Source organism: Moschus berezovskii, chromosome 15, assembly GCF_049115385.1.
Source record: "Moschus berezovskii isolate FMDL1 chromosome 15, NW_MosBer_1.0, whole genome shotgun sequence".
NCBI classification, from domain to species: domain Eukaryota; kingdom Metazoa; phylum Chordata; class Mammalia; order Artiodactyla; family Moschidae; genus Moschus; species Moschus berezovskii.
Genome location: NC_142474.1, coordinates 40099924 through 40124340, shown reverse-complemented (window position 1 = coordinate 40124340; position 24417 = coordinate 40099924).

Genomic DNA, 24417 nt, shown 5'->3' with positions numbered 1-24417 from the left:
ATTTTTCTGCTCTGATTGTTGTAGCCAAAACTTCCAAAATTATGTTGAATATTAGTGGTGAGAGTGGGCACCCTTGTCTTGTTCCTGACTTTAGGGGAAATGCTTTCAGTTTTTCACCATTGAGGATAATGTTTGCTGATAATAGCTTTTATTATGTTGAGATATGTCCCTTCTATTCCCACTTTCTGGAGGGTTTTTATCATAAATGGATGTTGAATTTTGTCAAAGGCTTTCTCTGCATCTATTGAGATAATCATATGATTTTTATTTTTCAGTTTGTTAATGTGGTGTATTACATTGATTGATTTGCGAATATTGAAGAATCCTTGTATTCCTGGGATAAAGCCCACTTGGTCATGATGTATGATCTTCTTAATGTGTTGTTGGATTCTGATTGCTAGAATTTTGTTAAGGATTTTTGCATCTATGTTCATCAGTGATATTGGCTTGTAGTTTTCTTTTTTTGTGGGATCTTTACCAGGTTTTGGGATTAGGGTGATGGTGGCCTCATAGAATGAGTATGGAAGTTTCCCTTCCTCAGCAATTTTCTGGAAGAGTTTGAGTAGAATAGGTGTTAGCTCTTCTCTAAATTTTTGGTAGAATTCAGCTGTGAAGCTGTCTGGACCTGGGCTTTTGTTTGCTGGAAGATTTCTGACTGCATTTTCTTAGAATGGGTGTTCAGGTCCCAGAATATCCATCTAGGCTCCCATTTCCATTTTAACTGATATTTTATCTAATGATGCTGCTTGTAAGAAGCCAGGACAGTATCCCTTGGCTTAAATGAAAGTGTTTACTTTGGGGTTTTAAACAACTGACCCAGATCCTTCCAACCCCAAATTCAGGTTTAATCACGACAATACCAAATTGGTAAAAGTAAGCATACAGTTGCCGATATGGGTAAAAGTGTTAGGATAAAATATTTTTCAGAGAAATGTATTACCGTGAATATTATTTAAAATTTTTCACTTTGTTATTCCCCTTAGAAATCTATTGTATTTATTTTGTCATGTCTAATTACTCCTGCTATGTTTATGTTTTTAATTAAGAAAATAATAGTCAAAATTGAAGCAATTGAAATTATTTAAAGTCACTAATAAGTTTTATTATGAAAAGAAAAACTGCTAATCTCTTTCTCCAGGAGCTATGGGGAGAGAGAATTGGTGAGGGAGTCAAATACTGAGGTGTATAGAATTGGAGATGCTTGAAAATAGCAAGAGGAAAGAATTGGTTGCTGCCTCAAAAATAATTAAACTAGGAAGAAACGTCTAGCACTAATCAGTTTCAAACTGGGTAGAAGTACTTATCTCCCTAGTTCAATAAATATTTAAAGTGCTATCCATCATATTATTTTGAGCTCCTTACTCAATTTAACTCTACTCTCTTCCAACCTATTCTGCTTCCTCGAGTTAAATATTTTCTTCATGTATCAGCTGAGTAGTTTTAGACCATCATCCAGCCAAGAGTAAGAAAATAGGAGTAAACTGTCTAGATGGTTTACTGAGACTAATAAATTCAGTTATTTACTTTCAAGCCATCCCATTGCAAAAATATTCTTTAAGTACTTCAGTTATCTATGTTGTTCAGTCACTCAGTCACATTCAACTCTCTGTGACCCCATGGACTGCAGCACGCCAGGCTTCCCTGTCCTTCACTGTCTCCCAGAGCTTGCTCAAACTCATGTCCATTGAGTTGGTGATGCCATCCAACCATCTTGTCCTTTGTCATCCCCTTCTCTACCTACCTTCAATCTTTCCCAGCATCAGGGTCTTTTGCAATGAGTCAGCTCTTCACATCAGGTGGCCAAAGTATTAGAGTTTCAGCATCAGTCCTTCCAATGAATATTCAGGACTGATTTTCCTTTAGGATTGACTGGTTTGATCTCCTTGATCTCAACTACCTATACCAGTGCTCTTGTTTGTTTGTTTTTTTCCTTTTGTTGAGATACAATTGATATATGATATCATATCGATTTCAGGTGTATAGTGTAATGATTAAGTATTTGTGCACACTGTGAGATGATCGATCACGAGTCTGGTTAACACCATTCACTATGAATAGTTGTGGGTTTTTTCTTGTGATGAGAACTTTTCTTTTAAACTTATTTGGCTGCATTGCATCTTAGTTGTGGCATGTGGGATCTTTAGCTGTGGCATGTGGGGCTTAGCTCCCTGACCAGGGATAAAATCTGGGTTCCCTGCTCTGGGAGCCTGGAATGTTAACCATTGGACCACCAGGGAAGTCCTAATGAGAACTTCTAAGAGCTATAAAATCAACATTCTATTCTTAACGGAGAAATCTACATATTTTGTTGAAATATTCCTGCCGTTTACATAACTTTGACATTCATTTTCCTTGTGCTGAGAAATTACAGGATAAGGTCTCCCTATATTACAACACTGGGTTCTCTGCACCTTAGTTGTGAGATTTCTAAACAAGGTTGCGAGGGATTTACCACCTAATCAAGATAAATTTTCAGGTCTGGTGCAGTTCAGTTCAGTTGCTCAGTCGTATCCTACTCTTTGCAACCCCATGAATCACAGCACACCAGGCCTCCCTCTCCATCATGAACTCCTGGAGTCTACTCAAACTCATGTGCATCGAGTCAGTGATGCCATCCAGCCATCTCATCCTCTGTCATCCCCTTCTCCTCCTGCCCCTAATCCCTCCCAGCATCAGGGTCTTTTCCAATGAGTTAACTCTTTGCATGAGGTGGCCAAAGTATTGGAATTTCAGATTTAGCATCAGTCCTTCCAATGAACACCCAGGACTGATCTCCTTTAGAATGGACTGGTTGGATCTCCTTGCAGTCCAAGGGACTCTCAAGAGTCTTCTCCAGCACCACAGTTCGAAAGCATCAATTCTTCAGCACTCAGCTTTCTTCACAGTCCAACTCTCACATCCATACATGACCACGGGAAAAACCATAGCTTTGACTAGACGGATCTTTGTTGGCAAAGTAATGTCTCTGCTTTTTAATATGCTATCTAGGTTGGTCATAACCTTCCTTCCAAGAAGTAAGCATCTTTTAATTTCATGGCTGCAATCAGCATCCACAGTGATTTTGGAGCCCAGAAAAATAAAGTCTGACACTGTTTCCACTGTTTCCCCATCTATTTCCCATGAAGTGATGGGACCAGATACCATGATCTTTGTTTTCTGAATGTTGAGCTTCAAGCCACCTTTTTCACTCTCCTCTTTCACTTTGATCAAGAGGCTTTTGAGTTCCTCTTCACTTTCTGCCATAAGGGTGGTGTCATCTGCATATCTGAGGTTATTGATATTTCTCCTGGCAATCTTGATTTCAGCTTGTGCTTCTTCCAGCCCAGTGTTCCTCATGATGTACTCTGCATATAAGTTAAATAAGCAGGGTGACAATATGCAGCCTTGACGTACTCCTTTTCCTGTTTGGAACCAGTCTGTTGTTCCATGTCCAGTTCTAACTGTGGCTTCCTGACCTGCATATAGGTTTCTCAAGAAGCAGGTCAGGTGGTCTGGTAGTCCCATCTCTTTCAGAATGTTCCACAGAGCCTGAGAAGCTAGTTAATCTGAACCATTGACCTCCTGTCTTTTACACCCAGAGCAGGCAAATGTGTACTTACGGGCACATCAACTTACTTCCTACCTTTGTTCATTTGAAGGAAAAGCCCTTATACTGCATAGACTTTGCTACTTCCCTCAGGAGCACATTCCCAGAATGTAGAATGCCTGGAGCATGGTAGCTGCCGAAAGAGGGTGTTTGGTAGACAATAGTGCTTTTAAAACCTCATGCCACAACTGATGAAGAATTTTCTTCAAAACTAAATAAAATGAGTAGTCTCAGATGTTACTGAAAACAAATAACCAGGAGTTAGGAATAAGAAGAATGTCAGTGTAGTTGAATCCGGCTTCAGTTCAACCATCTTTTCTTCCTTATGGTGTGGCTAGAGCACACGCTTTTTTTGGTTATCGTATGCTTTTCACTCTGAAATTTCTAGCACCAGGAAAATACCTTGACTCAACAATCTTCTCTTTCAATTACATGGGCTGTGCCAAACTCATACATATCTTTCAGCCGTGCTTGGGCTTACGTCTAAGTGCATAGTGGAAAACCTTGTTCAGCCCCTCCTTAACTTTTTACAGTAAAAATTCTAGGTGCTGAAAACCCATCTTAGGAAGTTGGGCTTGATAATGGCATGAAGGGCCCAGTATTTAGGGTGCTACCAGTGGTGCTGCTGGGCCATTTAATGAGTAATGATGTGTTTGCCTTAGTGTGTCTTCTGCAGACTAGTTGAAATATGTATAAGGAAAACTTGCCCATCATTGGAAATGTTGGACACAGACATGCACTCAGAAAGCTCAGAATCCACCAGTAGATCATGATAATATTTGTTCATTCATTTTTAGTTTATTGTTTCAAAAGTGTTTATTGAGCATCTACTACATACTAGGCACTGAGAACAGATCAGTGAAGTTTCTTATTCTCATGGAATTTTGAATTGTGTGAGTGTGTTGACACTGCAATAATTGCATATCTTAAGCAAAGTTACCAGGTGAGTTTTTTTCTGCATACCTGATTTTACCTAGGAAATAAATAATAAAATGGAGCAAAGTGAGTATTTTCTATTCATTTCAAGCAGAAATTAGTTTACTTCCTCAGATGTACATTTGATCAATTGGTATTTGATCCACACATGAATGCATAAAATATTCTTAATGCTCTCTGAAAGTTGAATAAAAACAAAGATAAAAGCATTTAAAAGGCAGACAGTCTCAATGTATTTAGAATAAATAAGTGAATTATATCTTCTCTACAAAGGCTCATTTGTAGAAACAGACCAGCTTATTTTCTGGGATAAAAAAAAGTCTTTTCTGAGGACAGTTGATAAAATTTCACTGCTTTTGAGTTTTCCAATCACGTTTCATTCCTTTTGAAGTCTATTTTAAACTTACAATTGAATTTTCATTTTTATAGAGAAATAATACCTAACAAATATATTTGCATCAAAGTGCATGTTTTTTACTAGATTTGACAAAAAATATATTTGAAGCAAAAAAAAAAAACTTGCCTGATGTTTCTGTTTTATATATGATATTCTTCAAATGGGAAGCAGTGGACCCACCACCTCCAGAGCTTGAATATCTCTCTTCATCAGTCATGTTCAATGGACACCTGTCTCTTCTTATCAGTTGAGTCCAAAGAATTTATAGGATATTTCTGGCAAAAGGAGTCTGTGGTTAAAGAGTGTATCATAGCTTGCTACTCAAGGAAGCTGTCAAAAAGCATCGTATTTACACCTTTGGTAGGAGCTTTTTAACCCTGTTAATCAGCCAAAGTTAGGTTTAGTTATGCACTGAAAACAACACGCTGAATTTTCCACACAAGGAGGTGGGCGATGTGCAATCAGATGTGCCCTGGTCACTCCCATTTATGGGTGACACCAGCACCGTGTCCCCATGAGCCTTCACTCCTGGTGCTGAAAGCACCTGCTCCCCATGGCCCAGCATCTGGTGACCCTTTGCCTCCAGCTGTACCTCTGTGCCTTTCCCACTGGGCAAGTGTTTGCTCACACATTGCTTTAGCTACCATGTGACTAAAATCTCTGATCCCAATCACCCACCCTCACCTGAGTGTCGATATTTTAGTGTCAGTTTGGTGTATCTGTAAGAATGTCTCCCTTTCATGTACAGCATTTTCTTAACCAAGCTAGAGACCCTTCCTACTTCCTTTTTGGCACAGACTTCACAGCGGCCCCTGGGAAGTTGCCTTCCTCCATTCCTTCCTCCCTTTCCTCTTCTTCCCACCTTCCTTTCCATCCTGCCTTCCTTTCTTCCTTCCTCCCTCCCTTCCTGTCAACTCCTCTGTTTACTTGCTGTGGTATGTAATTCATTATGTCATTCAATAACAAGCAGTCCTGTATTATTTTAACTTAGCTGCTGGATGTCTACATTTGTCTCAATGACCACTGGGTAGATTCCTTAATTTTAGAGAAGAAGAATTCTTATTTCTGGAAAGAAACTCTCCCAGGAAAGCATAAAGCTTCCTGAGCTTCTCTGTTCTCCAGAAAGCCTAGAAAGTTACAATATTACATGATACTGCTCATATGTGGAATCTAAAAAGGTACAAATGAATAAATTTGCAAAACAGAAATAGAGGCATAGATGTACAGAACAGAGTTAAGGTGACCAAGGGGAAAAGCAGGGAGGGATAAATTGGGAAATTGGATTTGAAATTACACATTGCTATATATCAAATAGATAATAAGGATCTACTGTATAGTGCAGGGAACTCTACTCAATACTCTGTAATGACCTAAATGGGAAAAGAAGTGTGGATATATGCATATGTATCCAACAAACAAGCATGAAATACTATGTCTCCCACTGGGATTACAACAAAACTGCCTACAGATCCAGGTATGTGTGTCTCCAGTAGACACCTGTTAAGTATCGATTGAAAACATATCAAAGATAATTATGTATAATAATTGAGTATGAATTAATAATTTATCAAATGAATAATTTATCTTTGAAGACCTTTACAAATAACTGAAACTTCTTACAACATCAACCCTGTGATTAAATATCAGTTACTTTTGTATTAGGTTTCAGGGAAGAATGGATCAATAGAAGAAATAATATGCTTACAGAGAGAAAATAGGGTCTTTGAGAAAAATTTTAAATGGAAAATCTACGTAAAGATGAACTTGAAGGCTTAAAGATACTAATTCATCGCCGCCAGTCCCTTCCAGGGTTATCAAGACTGAAACAAAGCTGGTTTCCTTTAGTATCTGATAAAATTCAACTTCAGCCTCCATGCAGCCTGCAGAGCAGTAAGGGTCCTTTTAGACACAGCCAAATGGACAGTGGCCCTGGACTGAAGGGCAGTGACTGGAAGGGCACATCACTGCCACAGAACCAGTGAGGCCAACCTGAGCGGTCAGCAGCCCTGCCTGGGGACCCTGGCAAGGCTGGAGCGGTAAGGGCAGGACTGTCCTACCCTGAGACGTGAATGCAGGAAGGAGTGAGAAAGGAAGGCAGAGAATCAACTAACAGTCCTTCACTACTTGTTTTAAGGTAGAAATCATGTGAATACATATATTTTTTGTTTCATTGAGATATAATTGACAAACATCACTGTTAAGTCTACAGTGTACAGCATAATGACTATTTGCATATATTGTGGAATGATTACTACAGGAAGTTTAATTAACATTCATCACCTCATACAGTTATTAAAAACAGAAAGAAAAAGAAAAAAGTGTATTTCCCTTTGTGATAAGAACCTTTAGCACTGCTTTAATCTCACTTCCTACACCGATGGTCTCTGTGGGGACTTTCAATGGCCTCCCCATTTCTTGCTGACAGCACCCACCCCCCACAGAAGGAAGCACAGGTGAGCTCCCTCACCTAAGAGTTCCTGGTTTACTTTGAACTCCAGCATGGGCATCGGAGCCAGGGCAGCACCAGCTGTAGACCTCTGCCTCTGATTCACACATGGATTCAACACAAACCCAAGGAAGCATCCAGCTCAAGGCTTCAACTGCACAAAAACTTCAGACTTAAATTACATTCTTAAAAATCCAAAGGTTAACCAGGAAACCGTCATGGCTCTCGACTCCGAGAACAACATAAATAAATCACCTGATATTGGTAACAAAGTTCCTCTCCATCATTGACCACAAAGACTCATGAGTCAAGGGTCAGAAAATAATTACCCAGGAAAACTTGTAATGATGGAGCACAGCTGAAAAGGGACTAGCCTCTGATGGCCAAGGTGCTTCCAAGTCAATGAGATATGTTTGACCCAGACAAGCTAATGACTTAGAGAATGTCAGCTGGCAGCACTGAACAGAGAAACTCTGGATTGCCTGCAAAATAGAGCCTGGTTTTGTGCACAAAGGCCCCTGAGCATGATGGGAAAGTGCACCATGGAAACTGTGGTTGTCTGTGGATCAGAAACATGTGCACTCAGGCAGAGATTCCACCAGAAGACATTTTCCATAAGTGTTTGAGGAAATGTCATGGATGTATTGTTGGTTTCTGCATGATATTAGCAAGTTGACCTCCCCCACGACTCTCCATGCATGAAGCCCGGAAAACGTCCTGTCGAACTCAGGCATCCCAAACTCCTGACATCAGAGTGAAATCTTAGGAAATTACAAGTGAAATTACACAGCTTCTAAAATATGGCATCTTCAAGCACTGCATTTTTTGTGCCTTTGTTATCACCCATGTTTGGAAGATAGTTATTTAGATCATGAAAAGTGTGACATGTCATGTTTAAATGAAAACATACCTTATGCCTATCTGGTTCTCCTTCTTTAGGGATTACAAAATACAAAACCACAGATTCATTAAGGGAGAAAAATGAATGATTTTTTTTTCTTTTGCAGATACTGTCCATTTATCAATATGAAAGAAAATAAAGTGCATATTTAAAGATAGGGCAAAACCATAAAGTTGATTAAGAGCAGATCTCTTTTTTTTAAACAATGCCTTATCTTTTTTAAGCTTTTTATTTTGCATTGGAGCATAGCCACTTAACAAACAGTGTTGTGATAGTTTCAGGTGAAGAGTGAAAGGACTCAGACACACATACACATGTATCCACTCTCTCCCTAACTCCCTTTTTTTCTTCTCATTCCTTCTTCCAGGTCCACTGCCACCCAAGCATCAGTTATCCAGGAAGGAGGTGTTGAGTGTTTGGAACAGCTGACCTCACCGTGCACGATGTTGGTTTTGTCCTTTCTGTGTGAGCTGACAGGCTGGAGGAAGCATGCCGGGTAAAATCTTTCCTTCATTTCTGACTGTGGTGTGCACCATCTTGAGAGGGTTTTCATGACACTTTCTAATGGAGTGGACCGTTCAGTTGGCTCTCAAGATGTGTGTCTTCCACTCTGTCTTGGAGGAAGTCATCTAACCCATGTATTTGCATATTTAAAATAGCATTCATTTTTTAAATGTATGTTAATGAGTAACATCATTAATATGAAATTTTACTTTCCAGTAGATACTATTTAGGGGCCTACCAATAGGCAAAGGACAGACACAGGTTACATCCTATTCAAGAAAAGAACATTAGATGATTAAACCTGACCATCCACAGCTGCCTGTAACTTTAGGGGATAACATTAGAGTAACTGTTTAATGAGATTATTAGTTAAAGTTATGCAATTAGATTCTGTTTTGTATCCAGTGAACCACTCTTAAATATTTCAATATTTTTATTACTAAATACACTATTATGATAATTCTTTAAAATGATTCCCATTCACATCTATATGAAGTTCCCATTTTGTGAGTCACTGCAATTAGATCAGTAATTGGAAAAAGATGGTTGCTCCCATCGGAAAGAGATTATACATTAGAATAAATCAACTGCCTCTTATGAGCTTCTGAGAAGTATCTGATCCACTTTGCTCCCTGGCTCCACTCAGTGCAAGCAATGAAGACGTTTGTGAGCCTGGCGAATTCTGTTGAGTAATCGAATTTTATGTAATCCGATAAGAAGTGATTGAGAAAGAAATGGCAGGAGGAATAAGGAAATGACCTGGGTGAATATGTGATATGGATGCATGGGCGGGGCAGGGGCGGGATAAAAGCCAAAATTATAACCAACTGAACATGGTGCCATGGTGGTGCTCTTTTCAGCGCAGGACCGCGTATGTGAAACCTCTTCATAGGTCCTCAGAGCTGTGACTCTAGCTGGAAAAAGCATCTCAGTGAGTGGAAGGCAGGTTTGCTTAAGTCCATCATCTCCACTTCCGCCTCCGTTTTGAGAGTCATGGATGAGAGAAACTGTGGAAGGCATAAAGCGTCCATCTCCCCTCGGAGGCTGGAAAAATGAAGGGTCTGATCAGCACAGCAAATGCTCACACAGATCTAAAGTCAGAAGCTTTCCTGCAATCCCCTTCATGCTGATCCCAGGAATGTCTTTGCCTCCCTCTAAATAACTCTGTATTTTGTTTTTGGCCTCTAACAGAGATGGAGTGGGTGGCTCTCTCACAACACTGCCTAAAAATAGAATTTCCCTTTTCAGATAACATCTAAAGGAATGCAGGCTACAGGTACCCCAATTTATATGCAAAACAAAGACTTCTGGCTTCCTCAGACAAGCTTAGCATCAGTTCAGAGTGGTAAGATGCTCTGAAAATGCAGTAAAATACAAGGAGGTCACAGAAAAGGGGGAAAGTGAATATCACTCTGGGACTGGCAGAAATTCTATTACTCCTTGACCTTGTGGACCCACTGGGTTACTGAATGATACTCAGAACAATGTTAAAAAAAAAAAATGAAAAACTCATGAGGAGTCAGCAGGCCCTTTCTTCTCAGTGGGAATTATAGACACAGCAGGAGAATTTACCCCAAACATCAGAGAACAGCTTCTCTTGCATGACTTTAAAGATATTCCCTAGTGTTTCTTACTGTTTCATTTTTCCTCTGTGTTTACTCCAAGTTGGCATAAATGAATTAGTAAAACAGCAAATTTGTGCATCTGTTAATTATGTCTAAGCCCCAAAAATAGAATATATGAGATTGGCCAGACTCTTATATTTTAAGATATTCTAGAAGGAAACAAAGAAAGAATGGAGACAGGGGAAAGATGAAGAGGAACTGAACACAGCCCTTTCACTGAGACATATTCATTTCTATGAGAGATCTCAAATCACACACAAGCCCACAATATGAATCCATATTCAAATTTAATAACCATTTTAAAAATATTTACTATGGGGCACAGTGTGCATATGTGGTGTTCAGTCAGTCATGTCTGACTCTTTGCAACCCCATGGACTGCAGCATGCCAGGCCTCCCTGTCTATCACCAGCTCCCAGAGCTTGCTCAAACTCATGTCCATTGAGTGGGTGATGCCATCCAACTATCTCATCCTCTCTTGCCTCCTTCTCCTCTTGCCCTCAATCTTTGGGAACATAAAAATAGCATTAAATGAGCCCAACATTATAAGTTCAAAATCTTCAAACAGCCTCTGTTTATTTTCTCTAATTTTAATGGCAAAAGATTAGAAATTTAGCTGGAATAAACCTTTTCTAATCCTTGGCAGATTTTCGAAAATCCTCATCTCTAGACCAACAAAGGGTCGGGAGAGAGTAGTACCAAGTGTATAGTTTAGCCAGACTGGTGGACCGTCTCTGCCACTTCATTATCTGTTAAATGGAAAAGCTGCAGGACTTCTTGGTGCCTCAGTCTCCACACCTGCAGACTGGGAGCAATTTTAGAATTTATCTCATAAGCTTTGATACGGGTTGGAATCAAGATTGCTGGAAGAAACACCAATCACCTCAGATACGCAGATAATACCACCCTTATGGCAGAAAGCAAAGAAGAATTAAAGAGCCTCTCGATGAAAGTGAAAGAAGAGAGTGAAAAAGTCGGCTTAAAGCTCAACATAAGGTCAAGTCATCTGGTCCCATCACTTTATGGCAAATAGATGGGGAAACAGTGGAAACAGATGGTGACTGCAGCCATGAAATTAAAAGATCCTTGCTCCTTGGAAGAAAAGCTATGACCAACCTAGACAGCATATTAAAAAGCAGAGACATTACTTTGCCAACAAAGGTCTGTCTAGTCAAAGCTATGTTTTTTTTCAGTAGTCACGTATGGATGTGAGAGCTGGACTATTAAGAAAACTGAGGGCTGAATAATTGATGCTTTTGACCTGTGGTGTTGGAGAAGACTCTTGATAGTCTCTTGGACTACAAGGAAATCCAACCTGTCCATCCTAAAGGAAATCAACCCTGAATATTCATTGGAAGAACTGATGCTGAAGCTGCTAAGGTTAACCACAGATGGTCCAGCCCAGTAGTTTTCCCTCTCAACTGCAGAGCATAGTGGGAAGCTTATTTCTAGACTTGCCCAAGAATGGAGAGTGCTTTGGAAAGGCGGTTATGTGGGCCATGGCCCCAGCAGCATTCTCATTGTTGCCAAGTCTTGGCATCCTCTGCAGCTTCCTGCCTCTGTCCCGGGTTCAACCTTTCCTAGGGGCTTGACTGTTATCTCTGAGTCACCCCCTGACACTCACACTCAGCTGTGCAGACCTTACAGGCCAAATACTTGTCTCAAAACTTGGGCCAAGTTGCTCTCTCTCGGGAATTCTCTCTTTTCACCTCTCCCAAGCTTTAACTTGAAGATGAGCCCTAGGGAGCTTGCAGCTGACACATGACAGGTGCCTTCTCTAGGAGCGAATGGAGCCAACTTGTCAGGCAGACCCAGAAGGAATTCTGCACAGCCAGGAGGTGCCAGCTTCCCACCCTTCCTGTCCCCATGTGAAAGGGTGTAGGAACCGCGTTTCTGAAGAGGGTGGGGGCCTAGGCAGGCGGGCACCCCACTCCCTGCAGGACCATCTACAAGGCTGGAAAGGAGGGTCTGATTGCCCAGATCCTTGAATACTGTGCCTTGTTTAGAACTTTCCCAAGGAGTTTTCTTCTTGAAACATACTTTTGGGCAAAATGCCATCTGACCATCACTCATGTGCTTTAACATAGATAGCCAAATAACCCATCTGTTAGCTTTTGAGGAATTTCAGCCTGATGTACAGGTGGCATGAGAGCAAGTTCTCTGTTCACTTTTGTTACTAGATACTTGAAATATGCAGCTAGTGTGATTAAGTCTCATAGAATCCCCTCGATACACCTCTATTATCAAATGACATGGAAGACTATTACATTTGCATGTTTTATATATATATATATATCCCTTATACTGCAAGGAGATCCAACCAGTCCATTCTAAAGGAGATCAATCCTGGGTGTTCATTGGAAGGACTGATGCTAAAGCTGAAACTGCAATACTTTGGCCACCTCATGCAACGAGTTGACTCACTGGAAAAGACTCTGATGCTGGGAAAGGTTGGGGGAGGGAGGAGAAGGGGACGACGGAGAATGAGATGTCTGGATGGCATCACCGACTCTGTGGACATGAGTTTGAGTGTACTCCGGGAGTTGGTGATGGACAGGGAGGCCTGGCGTGCTGTAATTCATGGGGTCGTGAAGAGTCGGACACGACTGAGCGACTGAACTGAACTGAACTGATAAAAGAGGGGTTTATGTATATATATATATAGAGAGAGAGAGAGACAGAGACAGGAAGATTTAAGATACTATCAAATAGCATTCCAGGGATGTGGGAAATTGCCTTTGCTATCAAACAAAGGAGGGCATTTCACGGGCAGCAAGTAACTCCCAGGTTGTCTTAGGTCAAACTGAGTTCTCAGATCTTGAAATGATCTTCAGGTTTCCACGGTACATATCAAACACACTTTTTAAAGATTAAAAAGCGAATAAAATAACCTTTGCTTTTCAGTCTGTCTAAAAACATACAAACTGCAGCACCATATAATAAGCGTTTAATGAAGGTTACCTAATGAATTTAAAACAAGTTACACAGACACAGGCACAGATGTGAGGTTTTCCAAGAACATTCCCATGTAACGTGTAGAGGAAGTTGTGTGGTTAATGTTGGTACCCCGGGAATGAGGGTGTGCAAAATGATCAAAGACGGCATGAACCACACCTATTAAATCGTTAACCTAATGTCATGCTTCATTCAGTACGTCTCCTAAAGATAGGAAATTTAATTTATAATTGTAAGTGAACATGTAATATATGCTCATTGCCTTGATAGAAATAGTTGCAGAGTATTAAGGAGCAGGAAAAAGATACATAATTTTGCTTGCATGTAAAGAGAAAGACTTGTCTTGAACAGGGCCTTGAGAAACAAAGAAATTGTAAAATGTGAAGTTTAAGGACCTGGTGGTAGGGCAGGGTGATCTGGGAAAGGGAAGAATGGGGATTTGGCACAAAATTACAGATATACACACAGGACAGGTGCGAAGAGAGGTGGGAATTGTCACACGGAGGATGGCAGTGCAGGCAGGGCTCTGGCGTCCTTCTAGTTCTGCCAGGTAAATGTCTCTCCTTGTGCTCTACCTATCTGCCCACTTACCTTCCTGTCCATCTATGTCTGTCTGTCTGTCTATCTACCATCTATCTAACTACTTATCTATTCAATCCACTCATCCAACCATCCATCCATCCTCCGTATGTATCTACATGTCGAACCTGTTTATCATCTATTTTCTATCTACCAACTTATCTATTCAATCCATTTGTCCAACCATTCATTTATCCTCCATATGTATTTATTTAGCTGTCCATCCTATCTATTTATCATCTATTATCTGTCTCTCCATCTGAACATGGTTCCTGAATGCTGCTCCAGGTTTGTGTAGTCTCTTAGGACTCAGTCCACCACTGAACTGGTTGCTATGCTGGAATATTCGATCATAAATGATATGAAGGAATTACTTTAAGACATTTCTAAGGATCAGTAACCTCAGAATTGGGTCAGCTTCTTTTGGATTCGAGCAGTGCGTGAGACGACTTTAACTGTGCAGAAGCGCTACAACTGAAGTGGTCACGCTGCCATCCGTGTGTGCCATTTTGTCTCATTTCAAGGGTGTGGCTGCACACACAAACAGACCTCATCTCCAAATTAAGTGTTTTATGGAATTCTAAAGTTCAGTTGCTCAGTCATGTCCAACTTTTTGTGACTCCAATGGACTGCAGCACACAAGGCTTCCCTGTCCATCACCAACTCCCAGAGCTTGCTCAAACACGCCCATCGAGTCAGTGATGCCATCCAACCATCTCATCCTCTGTCGTCACCTTCTCCTCCTGCCTTCAATCTGTCCCAGCATCAGGGTCTTTTCTAAAGGTTTGAATCAATTGAGCAACAGGGATTCTAAAGGTTGGAGTCAGTTGAGAAGTTAGACTTGCTTCTTTCCCGCGGTAACATTTCAGTTGGAGGCCGCTTACTGAGCTTCACTTTCCAAAGCTTGTTTTTACTTGTGGAAGTGTGGTTTATGCTGGTGGGGGTTGTGTAGGTGATGGGATCCTCAGTCACGTGAAATCAGAAAAGTGCAGGGCAGGGGGTGGGCACCTGCCTGCAGTGAGGACCAGGCTCAGTGTGGGGGCAGCCTTCTCCATGTAGGATCTTCTCAGTGATGCCTTCAGCATGCCGGGGTGTGTGGTCACTGGGTAGAGTCACCGCTCAAAGGCCATTTCCTCTGACAGTCCAACCATATATAGTCTCTCTATCTCTCTTTAGAGCAGCAGGACTTCCTTCAGCCACATAAGGATGCTTGACTGTCCTGTGATGGTCAGGCCTTACTAAACACACTGCTGATTTTTATGTGTTACAGCTGATGGCACTGCAGCTTATAACAGGTACCCATGCACTGAAGGGGGATCTACAGTCTTGCCTGGCAGGAGGAATGGATAATTGACAGTTCCCTTTCCTGGGGCAATTTCCAGCATGTTTAGTCATCAAGGGTGCTGTGCTTAATGACTCAGTTGTGTCCGACTTTTTGCGACCCCATGGACTGCGGTCCACTAGGTTCCTCTGTCCTTGGGGTTTCTCCAGGCAAGAATACTGGAATGGGTTACCATGCCCTCTTCTAGGGATTTTCCTGACCCAGGAATCGAACCCAGGTCTCCCGCATCACAGGAAGATTCTTTACCAGCTGAGCCATGAGGGAAGCCCTGTCATCGAGGGAAGATGAACACAACTGCATTTCTGAGGTTTTGCAGTTTCCCCCAATTTATGCCCTTATGTCGAGGACATTTACTTTAAAAAGTCATAAATTAATTCCAAGGTTTTAAGCATATGGCAGCTATATGCATGCATGCTCAGTTGCTAAGTCATGTCCAACCCTGTGATGCCAATGGACTGTAGCCTGCCAGGCTTCTCTGTCCATGGGATTTCCCAGGCAAGGATACTGGAGTGGATTGCCAGTTTCTTCTCCAGATGATCTTCCTGACCCAGGGATTAAACCCATGTCTCCTGCATTGCCAGGCGGATCCTTTACCATAGAGCCATAGGGGAAGCCATGGCTGCTATCAGCCAGTCAGTTCAGTCGCTCAGTCATGTCTGACTCTTTGTGACCCCATGGACTGCAGCACACCAGGCTTCATTATACTCCTCTTTTATTTCCCTGAAAAGAGTTTCACTGTGTTTTTAATTTTGAGTGTTTTAGAGGATGCAATGGTTAACAGTCTGTTTGAATCATTTAGTGTTGCGTAACCCGGTCCTGCCTTATAGTAGCTTAGTTTAATAATAAATGAACTTTGTTAATCTAATCCTGGGTAATTCAGGAAACAGAATGTCCTCCTCCTAATGTCTTTTTCTGATAATGATGGAGATTTATTTTGATAGAATAGCTTCCACGGAAGATGAAGCACTCTTGATGGCTGCTCTCAATCACAGATGGCCACAGCAGACATAGAGTCCTTGGGTGGATGAAGCAGGCGGGCTACTCAAGGGCACAGGACCAGGCTGCATCCACTGGTGGCTTCTCACAGCGGGAGCCCTGGGAACACAGTCAAACGCTAGGGGGCTGGCCCACAGGGAAATGGGAGAAAGCTAGGCTCTATTTGGCCCTTCCATTCAACCAGTCAATTGATGAACATTCACTAAATGTTGACTTGTCTTCCTGGGCAGCAGGGATAATGCAATGCAAGGCACCCAGACATCCTTGCCTTTCTAGGGTTTTCATATTGGTTCGTGAAGTTGGAAATGATGTCGCTGAGCGGAATGTGTTGGATGAAGGTTAGTGCCACAGGGAAGAACAGGAGGAGGAGGAGGAGGACAGAGACTGCTTCCGGCTCCTGCTGGCTGGGGGTGGGGATGGGGCATTTTCAACAACCGTGAGGAGAAGGACCCAAGGAGGAGATAACGTTTCACAAAGTTCAGAACAGAGTGAATCTCAGGGGGAAACTCTCCAGGTAACTCTCCAGGTAGACAGACAGACAAGCCAATGCAAAGGGCGGGAGACTGGGAGATGCTGGTGGACATGCTGTCTCGGGACAGCAGGGGACCTGCAGCCGGGATATTGGGGAGGGGGGTGGCATTTCCAGGGGAGAACTGGTGTGATCTGACCTTAGTGCTTAGATGGTGGGGGCCGGGGGTATCACTAGAGCCCAGCTGGGGGGGTACACCATCATCCTGATGAGACACAGAGGTGGCCTGGACCAGAGCAGTGGTGGTAGAGATGGGAGAAGTGGGCAGACCGTGGACATGTTCTGGAAGTTGGATGGAACAGCTGTGGACACGTGGCATGGGGGAGCAGTGAGGGCTACAGAGGCTAGCCCAGCAAACGGGGGGAGGGCAAGGGGACTGCAGGGTGTCAGACTGAGCCCAGACCCTGAGCTGCTCCCTGTTGCAGAAGTCCTGCTGGGGCCAGAGTGGGGGAGGCGGGGGCTCCGAAACCGTCTCTCTTCTCCCCTCAGAGATGGTGCGCAATGCCAGGTACAGGCTGCAGTGGTGTGTGTGCCCCCTGGGGCAGAGCTGAGGGCCAGGTCATTTGGAGGGGAGGACCTCCTTCTAGGTCCTCGGATGGGGCTTCCTAACAAAACACACATGAACAAGAGAAAGACCTTCACATTTATTTAATATTATTTAGTATGTGTTATGTGATACAGGGGCTTCACAAGGAAGTAATGACCCAAAGACACAATCAGAGCTGAACACTTGTAGACCAGGCTGAACACAGAGCAGGGCATTGTGAAAACCCAACAAGGCCACTGGGTTTGGGTCAGGGCAGTGGATGCTGGGCGGCTTCATCACTAAGAAGCTGGGCTTACTTTTCCAAGCTTGGCTGTCTCTCTGGGGTGTCCCCCTCGCATATAGGGAGGACCCGCTTACATGGCAGTTTCAGCTCCTGCTTTCAGGAAGAAGGAGGATGGTCAGAGGGCTCCGCTTGTACCTGCTGTTTTTCAAGAACCTTTACCTCAAAGCAATCAATGCATTAGATCAACATGTTTGCTGGGTTGATGTGTGCTGAACGCTCCACACGTGGTGTAGCTGGCTCAGAGCCATGGCCAGCACAGAACACACACACACACACACACATACACACACACACTGCACCCCTTAGGAACTGATGGGGAAGTACTGCTCTTGATGGTGACTGCAGGTCATGGCTGTTTTCCCATGTTGGGTGGGAGCCTCACTCCCTAAAAGTGTGCTCACAGAAGCTGTTCTTGGGCATCAGTTCTACGGCCAGAGCAGGGCTGTACTCACACTGACCCCTGGGCAGTGCATCAGGGACCCCAGCAGCTGGTAGCAGGACATTCGTGGTGGATACCCGCAGGACTGCACGAGGCAAGTGGACACAGGGCTTCTCGGGACAAGATGTTGACTTGAAAGGAGGCCCTGTGGAAGCTACCTGGTCCCCAGATCTTTTTCTCTTCCTTCAAAGATGGTCTCACTAGGAAGCTCCAGCATTATGAACTTTTTCCTTTGCAGGTCTGAAAGGATTTATGGTTTGGGGAAAAGTTGTTATGAGAATGCATGTAACTTTGGGAGGAGTAACTCATTAAACATTTCCAGAGGAGCCAATTTCCAAGGTCAGTCTGAGATAAAGTCAGATTTGGGCAAAAGCTGTGCATATCCTGATCACGGTATCTGGTCCCATCACTTCATGACAAATAGATGGGGAAACAATGGAAACAGTGACAGACTTTATTTTCTTGGACTCCAAAATCACTGCAGATGGTGACTGTAGCCATGAAATTAAAAGATGCTTGCTCCTTGGAAGAAAACCTATGACCAACCTAGACAGCATATTAAAAAGCAGAAACTTTACTTTGCTAACAAAGGTCTGTCTAGTCAAAACTATGGTTTTTCCAGTAGTCATGTATGGATGTGAGAGTTGGACTATAAAGAAAGCTGAGCATCAAATAATTGATGCTTTTGAACTGTGATGTTGGAGAAGACTGTTGAGAGTCCCTTGGACTGTAAGGAGATCCAACCAGTCCATCATAAAGGAAATCAGTCTTGAATATTCATTTGAAGGACTGATGCTGAATCTGAAACTCTAATACTTTGGCCACCTGATGTGAAGAACTGACTCCTTGGAAAAGACCCTGATGCTGGGAAAGATTGAAGTCGGGAGGAGAAGGGGATGACAGAGGATGAGATGGTTGGATGGCATCACTGACTCGATGGACATGAATTTTTGCAAGCTCCGGGAGCTGGTGATGGACAGGGAGACCTGGCGTGCTGCAGTCCATGATGTCACAAAGAGCTGGACACAACTGAGTGACTGAGCACGCACATAAGAGGAGGAAAAGCCCTGTGTGGACAGCTAAAGGGGCAGCCCCAAGACACACAGCAGCAACCCTTCAGCCAGGCACACATCTGCAGCGGTGCTTTCAGCAGTTCACCCTGGAAGCAAAATATTTCTCTTATGGAACTTGGAGCTCTCCTCATCTGTGCTCCGTAAGATGCCCCTGGCTACCTATTAACACCCGGGGCCAATTAGAGGTATTGATTTTATCCTAAAATCCTCATCCAAAACTGGCTTTCAGAATATCTGGGAGTTCTTCTCTCCCCAGTTGCTCTCCACCACTCCTCGAATTTCACTGAAAGTCCTCGAGACACTGTGTTTTTCTCTAAATAGGTCAGTACAGCATTTTACTTTGCACTGGGTTCTGACTTTTTTCTTGGTGAACCTGGAATGGTTATTTCCACCTGCGGGCTACCGTGACCTTGCGCCTGGGAATGCCGAGCACTTCCCGTGGCATCAGAAGGCCAGCTGGTGCCCTCTGGGTAGGGCCCGTCGGATGTTCAGCTGAGGGGCACCGTTGTATCTCACAGCATCAGTGGTGGCCTCCAGGGACTTTGCTAATGGAGAAAGGCTTTTCTTTTTTTTTAGTAGATGTTCAGAAATCTGAAAGAGTAGCTGATGGAAACCAAACTGAGCTGAAACATATTTTTAATGAGTTTTGCACTGTCTTCGTGTGGTGGCGACAGTATGAGAGCAAAAATCTCCCTTCAAGCAGGTGGCTGTGTGATTGGAAGCAATCCCAGGAGCCTTTCTGACTTGTTTCCTCCCCTGGAAAGTGTGAGTTTGGGGCAAAGTGAGTCGTTTCCACATGAATCTGTACATACCCGTTTCCATCTATGAACCGAGGCCTCAGGGTTCTGCGTTCATAGTTTGAAAACCTTTGGACTTGGGTGATGTCTGGGACCCACCGTTTCCCCAAACCCCAGTTTCCAGAATCCTGTTGATAACCCCACATCCCCCAGGAACCAGAGCACACAGCTCTGGCACCTGCCCTCTGGAACCACTCTCTCCATTTGCCGGTGACCCTGAGCACCTTGGGTCAGATTTCATAGCCTCCATTTTCTCTTCTGTAAAATGGAACTCTTCCAGAATGGTCGGCAAGATTGATGAGGTTTAGTGTCTAAAGCACTCAGCACATGGATGGGGGAGAGACCAAAAGGCCCCTTGCTGCCTTCTCTGGTCCTGGTCTATCCAGGACCCTGAGGTTGCATACGATATGCTTTAAAAACCCTTTCAGAGCACTGAGCTGAGCCCCTTGTACTGTCCCACAGCTGCCCACTAGCTAGCTGTTGTATGCACAGTAGCGTGTACATGTCAAAGCTCTGTTTGTCCCACCCTCTCCTTCCCCCGCTGTGTCCACAAGTCCATTCTCTACATCTGTCCTCCTTCTAGGTTCATCAGTACCGTTTTTCTAGATTCCTTGTAACTGACTCACGTTGTACAGCAGAAACGAACACATTGTAAAGCAATTTTACTTCAATTAAACAGCAATAGCAAAAGAATCCATTTCAGGAAATTTGCTTTAGTCACCAAAAGATTTAAACCAGAAGGAGTTTTCTTCTGACGTTTTGGGGGTTATCAGTACCTTGTGTGTATCAGGCACATTTAAAAACTATTTTTATATGCACCTATTTTGGAATTTTCTCACTTGGAAGCAATTTTCAACTGCAATTCAAAGGATTAAAGGGAAAAAAAAAAACCAAGTTAGTCCACAGCAGGATACATTGTATATGCTGCTTTCTTAAAAAAGAAAATTTTTAAGAAAGCAACAGAATGTACACTCAAGGCAGAACTTAAATTCAAAGCATTCGTTCAGCAGCTGTCTTCAGAGGGAAAGAGGACTGGATCGTGTTCAAATCAAGAATCAGGTTTCCAGGGAGAGCAGATGAGAAATTAGAAAGTGTGCAGAAAAGAGCAGAGATGGTGGTTAAAAGGTTATAGCCTTTTAAAATTGGCTAAGACTTTTTGCTCAGATAACAGACCCAAGAGCCTGAGGTCTTAATTCAGGCACAAGGATGGGGGAGGAAGAGGGAGGCTTGCAGGAAAGATGAATCTACTCAGATTGTGGAAAGTCTACTCTAGGTAAAATATTGGAAGTCGGGGGCAGGGGGGGAAGTGTGTCTGTAAAGCAGTTGGGGGTCACCCAGAGAGTTCCTTGGGTGGGGAGCCCCTTGGCCCCATATGAATATCAGGGACTCAAGATCAGGGGATCTTGCTGCAGCCTGGGACCTCCGGGTAAGGTTTTCTTCCCAGGTTCAGGCCTGACACAGACGCCCTCCTTGACCAAAGGAGAGGGGAGTCAGGGTCACTGGGTCTCTTCTCAGCTAGGCCTCAACTTGGCCCCATCCTTGCTGGGCCTGCACTGTCCAGTTTCAGCAAGAATTCTGCTAAGTCACTTTATCAAGAATCCCTCCACCCCTGACATCTGGTCAGCTTCTGTATCTGATCAAATTCCTTATCCTCCATTCTGGATGCCTGGTACCTCTGGCCTGCCTTCAGGAAGAATCCTGCTGAGCTGGTTTAACAAGAATCCCCCACCTGTCTCCTTTTCTCCAGTCATCCACTGGCCACCTCACTCTGGGCTTGTCTGTAAACCCCAGCATCCTCTTTCTCGTGAAGAGTTGGTATCCTGTGCCGCAGTGACCCCAGCTAAGACAGCATCCTGGAGCCCATGGCCTCAGCCTCTACACATCTGAGCATGCCTGACCATTGAGTCTTCAGGATTCTCCTGTCCTTGTTTGCTTGCTTGCTTGTTTCTATTGCAGTCTGTGAGATTCTGGCCTCTATCATCAGATGACAAAACAGACTGAGCAGGAATATTCCTCCCTCGGAACCATGAGCTCATCTGACCTGCACTACATTCTGCAAACATCTGTGGCTCTCTCATGACACTGTTACATCATCTTTTGACCAAAAGATCAAAACTAATGTGACTTTGGGGAGTACTCTCTCGTTACCTAGTGTGACATCCATCATGGAGTCAGTCTCCTTCTGCCAATTCAAGGCAAATGCATTTCATGCTTTTTAAAACTGTCTGATGTGCAGTAGTTAATAAAACCTACCCGGGTCTTTATTCCGTTGGATCTTTATGGGATCTTTTCAGGGTCATATCACTGCTTCTTAAACCTCCCAGCTACCAGCATGATCTCTTGAAGAGCAGTTCAGCTGCCCTGGACTCTCCTCCCCCAAGCCCTGGAGTGCAGTCCTTCCCAAAACAGGCCAAGGCTCCTGATCTATGTCCTTCACTGCCCCCGAGCTTCAAGCAGGTATAAATTGACAGTGGGTGTAAATCCCCCAAATAATGTAGAATTGGCCGATTGAGTATTTTGCTTTGAAGGTATTTGCGACTCAGCAGATGCAGAAAGGTTCTCTGACTCCCGCTTTCTACTGAAAAGCGATTCATGAAATGTTCCTGGAGAAGGATGTCCTCCCTGGACCAGGAAGAGCCGAACCTCCTTGTTCTGCCAGAATGGATCTGACAACCTACTAAAATAACCTCAACCTCCACTCATCCCCCACCCCACATATCTCCCAGTCCCTGCCCCACATTTACTGCGCCTCAACCAAGTCCCTTCAGCTCGTCACGTCCCCAGGATTTATTATTGTCTGTGTAAAAGGCACAGAAGGCTTGGGGTCTGCTGCTTCCTGCTCTTATGACCTCACCCAACCTGCCCACTTTCCTCTGGACCAGCCGCCTTCCCCTCCCCACCGCTGATCACCTGGCAAACCCACCCTATTGCTTCAAGACACATCCAGACCCCTCCCCTTCTGGAAATACCCTCCCAGCCCTCCCCTTACTCTCTGAAGAAGTATTGCTTCTGTGTTCTAAGCAAAAATTTGACAAGATCTCTTTATTATTCCTAACAGAAAAATCCATAAGTTCCTTGTATCGAGGAGTCCTCCTATTCAGAATGAGAGCCTCTGATTATAATGATACCTCGATGCATTGTTTCAGTAATAGTCACATCTAAGATAAATCATATTTTCTCAATGCAGTATAAACCGATCCTAAATTAGGACCCAAAGCTCGTAACTTTCTATCAAGATAATGTAAAGCTCTCAAGGTCTAAATTGTGGGCATTTGAAGTACAAGGAGTGATGCAAATTCGAGGAAAGCGTGCTTATGCTATCTTTTGGGAATCTGCTTTACTTCTCCGTGTCATAATTTTTTGCACAGTCAGACAGCCTGGTAATATTCAGCAATTTGTAGCATAATTTAGTCTCTTCATATTTCAATTGTATTCATCCCGAAGGCTCATTTCCTTGAGTGTCCTCCAGCTGGAATCCAGAATTTTAAATGAAAGTTGAGCAAGGCGACTCAAGAGGTACTGAAGAAATAAGTCAATTTCTTTTTTTTTTTTAATGAACGGAGGGCTTCTAGGCAAATTCACAGAATCCAGTTACACAGATATTGGTTGTTACTGATGGTTTGACACTTGGTCAGCCGTGTCATCTATCACACACAGGCTTTGACTCATGGGCTACAGGGTGCCTAACACAATGTGCATTGAGCAGTCTCTTAAAGGATGAAAACACTGACATCTGGTGAATGAGAAAGAGCTTTATATTTCACCAAGGATGTCTCCACAGTGATTCATTGCTGGTAAGCGCATCATTTTCATAATAGTGACATTAAAACTCTGAGCTGCACACATGTTCAGTCACTTCGCCCCCATAGACTATAGCCGTCAGGCTCTTCTGTCCATGGGATTCTCCAGGCAAGGGTACTGGAGTGGGTTACCATGCCCTCCTCCAGGGGATCTTCCCAACCCAGGGATCGAACCCACATTACCTGCAGCTCCTGCGTTGGTAGGCAGATTCTTTTCCACTGTGCCACCAGGGAGGATAAAGCTCCGTGCTACCCTGTATGAAATGTTCTGTCATCTATACAACCTTCAAAGTACTTCATATCCTGAACTTTCATTAAAATAAATAGTTATTTGCTATTTATTTATTTTACAACATGCAACAAACGTTGTGAAAACATGCCTGTGAGCATTTCTGTGTAGCAAAACAGGCCCCATCCATGGTGGCTCTTTTGGAAATGGCTGTAACTGACTTGTTCCGTTCTTGGGACAGGAGGGCCAGGAAACCACTGTGTCATGATGAGTGTGCTCTTAGCTCACCACAAAAGATAAGAGGCTGAAATATAAAGTAGGTCCCTCCAGGCTTAAGTTGATTCTAGGATGACAGGTCTATTATACCAGCGCAGTTAGACAAACAATATAGAATATCGAACAGGAGGGAGAGTGTACTCAGAAGCACAGGCTAAGGTTCCCATGTTTGGTTAA